The following is a 6000-nucleotide window of genomic DNA, read 5'->3' as shown; positions in this document are numbered from 1 at the left end:
CGAGGATCCCTCCCTTTCGCGGCTGGCGTTGCCTCATTCTCGGGTCTTGGGGAAATACCAGGACCACATTTAGCCCAGAAACCAGTGTGTCCTCCAAAGTAGTTGCTGTGCATGGGGAAGGCAGAGAAAAGGCTTAATCGTCGCTTCAGCTGGGACTAAGAAAGCCGGGTAGGTCAGAACTGCCTGGCGGGTGCGCACAAGTCCTGGATCTCCCGCGGCCCTTGGAGACCACGCGCTAGGGAGAACAGAGGTCAAGTCAAAGGGCACGACCACAGGGTGCCCCTCCCTCTCAAGTGTGCTGTCCTCAGTTCTGCTTCTGAACGACCACCGCGGGCACAGCAAGGCGGGAGGGCGGGGAGGGGGCGGGTCCCGGTGGGGGCGGGGCCGGGGGCGGGAACGGGGGGAACCGAGGGTTGCTTCGGGAATTGTAGTTCTAACGAGCTCCGGCAGCTAGACTGTCCGAGTTTGGTCTGTCCGGTAAGTAATACAACTCCCAAGAGCCTACGGGCCCGACCGGGGAGTCTATGCGCAGTGGGCGCCACATTGTAGCCTATCAGGCAAGGAGAGGGTGATGTCACCTGCGAGTTGGTAACCTACGAGCGGCTGCGAAGGGAAACTGTTTAACCGGATCCCATTGTATCCGGAGCACAGAGCCGTCTTTCCAGCATGCAGGGGTTGCTCAGGTAAGGGGGACGTACCGTCTCGCCCGCCACACTCATTCATTAAGTGGCACCGCGCGGTGGCGCGGGGGTGGGTGTGCTTCCTTGGGCCAGGCGCTGGATTCAGGAGGCGCGCCCTCCCGCTACCTCCCCGGAGCTCCCGGGCCAGTAGGTAAATATTAAACCCGTCCTTCAGGTTGGGTCTGGGTGGGAACAGGACTGAGACAGCTCCCGGCTGCCAATCTGGGGTTTGGAAAATGGCTGCAGCGCGGCACAAAACGAGTCGAGCCCAGAGGAAGGCGCTTCTGAGGACTGGGGGCGCTCCCGAGGACAGGGGTCCCTCCCTCCTTTCTTTCTGAGGCTCCTGGATGGCAGGGGAGCCGGCAGGGTACCGCTTGTCGCTATGCTGCAGGCTCCCGGGGTTGGGCGCTGGGGGATCGTAGCCTCGGCTAGGGGCTGCCGGCACTGCACTGGCGGTCGGGAGCTTCTGGTCCGGCGACTCCCAGAGGGAGAATCCCAAGGCAGTCTTGCTGGACACGGAGGTGGCCACAGAGAAGGAGGGACTTGTGTACTCGTCAACGTCCGAGCAGGAACCCCACCATTCCTGGCACCCTCACTTCAAGCCCCATTTGAAAGGGATGGGGTGACTAATCAGGAAAAGTAGGAGCTAAATGTTTCAAGAAAGAAAAGAGGGAAATACGGCGTTGCAGAGCGAGCGAGGGGTGTTGGCGTACAGCGGCGAGGGGAGGCTGCGCCGCCGGTGAACCCGGTTCCAGGCGCTGCAGAGCTCTACCCTTTCGCGTCCTTCTCCGGAGGGCGCACCTCGGGAGAACCGGTACTGAATCGCTTGCTCTGCAAAGAGAACTTGGGCTGTGGCACAGCTCCTGTGTCCCGGAGCCCTGGGGTTGCGGAGGGGCGGGGGGAGTGTCGGATAATCTAAAGATAAGGCTCTCTGTGGGGCAGGAGGGCTGGATAATCGGGTTTACCCAGCTGGTGCCGAATGCCAACTGCTTGTGATCCGGCTTGTCCTCTGACTGGAGACGTTTGCGAGGCCCGACAACTCTTAAAGTCCCCTGGATTCCCTTTTCCCCTAGTATCTTCATTTCTTCCGTTTACTCACTCATTCATCCCCAAACCCTAGTAAGGTCTTTTCTCGAAATGCTTACAGCCTGGGTTTGGGGTGTTTGGGGTGTTCTGTCTCTCGCCCCCATAAAATATTTTCGTGCGCTCAGGAATAGATTCCTGCACCCTATTCCGGACCTCCTGCCCTACATCTCTCAGGAGAACATCGAGAGCAAATGCCTCCCGTGACCATGTTTGCTCTCATTGAAGTGGTAGTTTTGTGAGCTCTGAGCAGGACCCAGTGAATTGAAGCAGAGTTTGCCTGCAGGACGAATCCCGTTACTATGGCGACTCCTGCCTTCGGAATCTTAACTGCTCCCACTGCTGTTTCGATTCGATGTGGCTCTGCGGCCAGCTGGGAGGGCGTGGCCGGTGGGTGTGGTCAAATGCTTGTCCTGGGCCCAGCTGCTCTCTCCTCCTCACCCATTTCAAAGCCCTGGACTTTCCCAATTCTCTTGTAAATAGTTTGGACACAATTCTAGGACCCCTTTTCCCACTTTCTTGCTGCTACTTCATCTGTCCACCTCCTCCAGAACTGTGGAGCCTTTTCCCTGAGGCAAACTCTGAAAGTCACAATTTGAAAGATCTCTTTCCCCTTTCAGACTACCTGCATCTTTACCCCAATAGTGTTGGAGGCAGATTTCTCAAGAAGGGTGCTCTACCCTGCTCTTCATAAAGAGAATTCCCTGGTTACCTATAAAGGTTCCCAGTTTGCCCTAGGTGCAGTTGAATGGAAGTGATTTGGGGACATTTAAGAAGTGAAGTTGAATTTTGGAAATCACTGCCATGCTTTAGAGTTCTGGGAAAATCTAAATGCCATCCCAGAGGATGCAAGTTCTTGAATAAAGCACACATGGCTGGGAGCCAAGAACCTGGGTCCTGCTCTGACTCTGTCATTACTGGCTAGCCCACCCTGAGGTTTACCCTTTACTGCTGAGAATCTCTGTCTCCCCATTGGTAATGTGAGAAGAGGACTATAGAGGGTTCCTAAAGTTGATTCTAGGCATAAACTCTTGTGACTCTAAAACATAGTTGATTGTTACCCTCTCCCCGCAAAGTATTCTGAAGATGAGGGTTTAAACTCAGCTTCTGACACTGTGGCATTGGGTTAATGTCCCTGAGCCTTATTAGTATGACAAAATAATTTGGTTCTTCATGGCAATGCTTCAACGTGGGCAAGGCACCTGTATTATTGTTTCTAATAATGTTTATATTACTGCTGCTACTACTACCATTATTACTTTAGTATCTCAACTTCTAATTATACTTTAGTCTTAGAATTAATTGTTTAGGCTTTGCCATTTTACAAATTCTTGATGAATGCAGTTATTTGTAATCTAAACTTAAGTGCAATTAAATTTTTTATGAAGATTTTGTTTACCCTCTGCTTGCATTTTATACCAAGTGCATTGTCACAGAAATCTCAGTGGGAAGTGGGAAGTGTGTATATATGAGTCAGGCACACGCATTCATGTGCAGCTTAACACTTGAGGATGCTGAGTTCCAGGTGGTTGACACTCATCATCTTGTCTTAAATAGGTGATTACATCCCCAGGGGAAATCCCCATGAGGGGCCAGAAGTTATCACTCTTAAGTTTTGTCTTACAACTTATCATAAAAGGAAAATCTCCTTCATTTTTCTGCTTATATTCCTCACTGGATTATAAACTTTTTGAGGGTAGGGCCTTTGTCTTTTCTTCTGTCTCCTCATTTGTAGGTCTTTAATAATTATTTGCTGAATGAATATTAAGTAGTAGAACTCTGATTGGAGATCAGAAGAGATACTGAAGTCTGTATTTTTCCCCTGAGAGTTTCCCCCTTTAGTTTTCTGAAGTTTTTTTTTAACCAAAACACTGTGTGATATAAAAGCCCTTCCTGTGTTTGAAATAGAGAGATGTATTCTATAGTTATTTGCTTTTGGAATATATTCACCCACTTAGACTTTTTTTACTTCTTCCCCAGGGTACAATTTCTTCTCCAACTGGACGTTTCTAGATTTCTATTAATCACTCTCCTTAGTCTGGCTAACTCTCCCAGGAGGTATGTGATAGGAGAATGGGGGAAAGAGACCAAGGCAATGATTCCTAGAGACACTGCCAGGCTACCAATGGCTCCCAGAAAATCTGAAGACAGCAGTCATCTCATCTGGGATAGAATTACTCTACAAACAGGATCACTTGTCCCAGGCTGGCTGATATGAAAGCAGAACATTTGTCCAATATTTGTAACATTGTTATCCAGTAGTGAGATTCTGTAGGCTTTCAGAAGTGTAAGTTATGAGGCCACAGTGTGATAGTGAAGGGGTGCGGTGGGTCACATCCTTGGGTGGTGCTCACAGGAGTTCAGTGAATAGGTGTTAGGGAATTTGAATTCTGGCTTTTTTTTTTTTGCTTTGTGGACAGTTCTAGGTGTTAACAAGGTAAGTCTCTGTGTGGTTTTATTTGAGCTACTTAGTGTAAAAGGCTGCTTTTAGTGTTGGTGCTGTGGTTCTGAGAACAAACAAGATGCTTACAAATAAAACACAGTTGAGATTGAAAGTGTTTCATTTTGTAAATATTTGGGGGGATGGTATAAAGAGTGGCTTTGGCTTGAGAATCTAGAGTCCTTCTGTAAAAACACTTTAAAAGTTAACAACTGTTGGATCAGAGGAAACAAACTTTTCCAACAAAGCCGGTACCATTGACAGCCTTTGGTGTTAGGTTCAGAAAATTATCCACAGAGCTTGTCACTGCTGTGGGGCCTTCCCTGGCCTCCAGCCATGCTCTGGTATTTTCAAGTGTTAAGTCTATCCTTATACTGCAGAAAACAAAGCAACTTTGCCAATTTAGGTTAGCAAATTTGTTTTCTCCCTGATGTGGCCTCAATTGAAAAGAAAGTGATTTCTCCTCTTTGGAAGAGGACTGTGGACTACTGTCACTTATTTTGGTGATACAATTTCTAGCATGGTAATGGAGGAAATCTTATAAGTGAATATCTATTAAATACAGCATCTGTTCTTAGTGGTTTCCCAAACAGCTCAAAGTTTACAGGCAGCTGAATGCATAGGTACTGTTTAAGAAACTGGTACCAAGGGTGTTTTTTTGCATGTGGGTTGGGAGTATGTCTGGTTGGCAGAGCAGGCTGGGGCAGGCTGGGGTGGAGGATACTGCTTTTGAAGTTACATTAACTTAGCAGATGTACTGTCTTTAATGTAGATTGTGTTATTTACAGTGGCTCAGGCTGCTGACAGAGACTGGAATTGAAAGATGGATTTGAAGCATGGGTGGGGAATCCCAGCCACCACCTTATTAGTACCCCCACTGAAAGAGGGATAGAGAAAGATGAGATGCAAGTTGATTTTAGTGACCTACATTCCATTCTAGTAGACTCTTTATGCAGCAAAAAGAAAAAAAAGTGTTTACCTTTTGGTCTTCTGGTATCCTTTCTATTATTCCAGGAGCAGAGAACATTTCAGAGAGGATTTGAATCCATAATGTCTAACATTGAGTTAAAAGTTGAAGCACAGCAGCAAGTATACAGAGCCTTGTCTCCAGCCTCCATTAATGGGGAGTTAGCAAATAATCTCTCCACTTCGATGAGCCTATTTTCCTCATTGATATTTAAGCATTCCTAGTCTTTACCCTTCAGTGACTTTCTGCACCAGTGTTTCTTCTTACTTGGAGTGTGCACCCCTCTAGCTCCTCAAATACTTCAGGTGCTTTCCGATCGAGTTCAGGTACCATAGCTTCCAGGATGCCTTCCTGCCTTACCTCTCAGTTTTCAACCTCCTTCCTCCTCAGAGCCCTTCCCCTGATCGCAGTACACTTAGTAGCATAAGTGTGACATGTCAAGCCCTTTCTGATACTTTGTGTGGACTATAACATTGACTTCTCACAACTGTACAAAGTAGGCACTATTATTGCCATTTTACTACAGATAAGGAAATTACGGAGTTTGCCTCGCTGAGGTGTGAGTGTGCCTAGCTGTGATGCCAGACCAGGCTGGGAACTCAGGCACTCTCATTTTCTTCACACCACGGAATTGATTGCCTGGGTTCTGATATTACTGTGTGTTATTCTTTTCTCTCCAGCTTGCGTTGGGGAACTTTCCCTACTTCCTTTGCATCTCTTAATATTGAGGCAGTGGTTTGTCTACAAGTGCTGTTAAAGAGTAAATTTGCTTCTTTTTAAAAAAAAAAAAAAATATTTTGGTACCAGGGATTGAAGGGGGGGGGGGTGGG

At 47.7% G+C, this 6000-nt stretch overlaps 1 protein-coding gene across 4 annotated transcripts in view; it reads left to right on the top strand.

The window, feature by feature from the left end:
• Positions 1–531: 531 nt before the first annotated feature.
• The window catches only part of DAAM1 (dishevelled associated activator of morphogenesis 1), a 162576-nt gene continuing 157107 nt past the window's right edge, over positions 532–6000 (top strand). For 2 of the 4 annotated variants that reach the window (XM_079125805.1, XM_079125802.1), the window contains exon 1: positions 532–683. The gene's annotated coding sequence lies outside the window, so the exon portion shown is untranslated. The other 2 variants (XM_079125803.1, XM_079125804.1) reach the window with 2 other exon arrangements.

Source organism: Sciurus vulgaris (assembly GCF_902686455.1).
Source record: "Sciurus vulgaris genome assembly, chromosome: 2".
Lineage (NCBI taxonomy): Eukaryota > Metazoa > Chordata > Mammalia > Rodentia > Sciuridae > Sciurus > Sciurus vulgaris.
The sequence above is the reverse complement of the archived record's forward strand: the minus strand, read 5'-3'. Positions and strand labels throughout refer to the sequence as shown.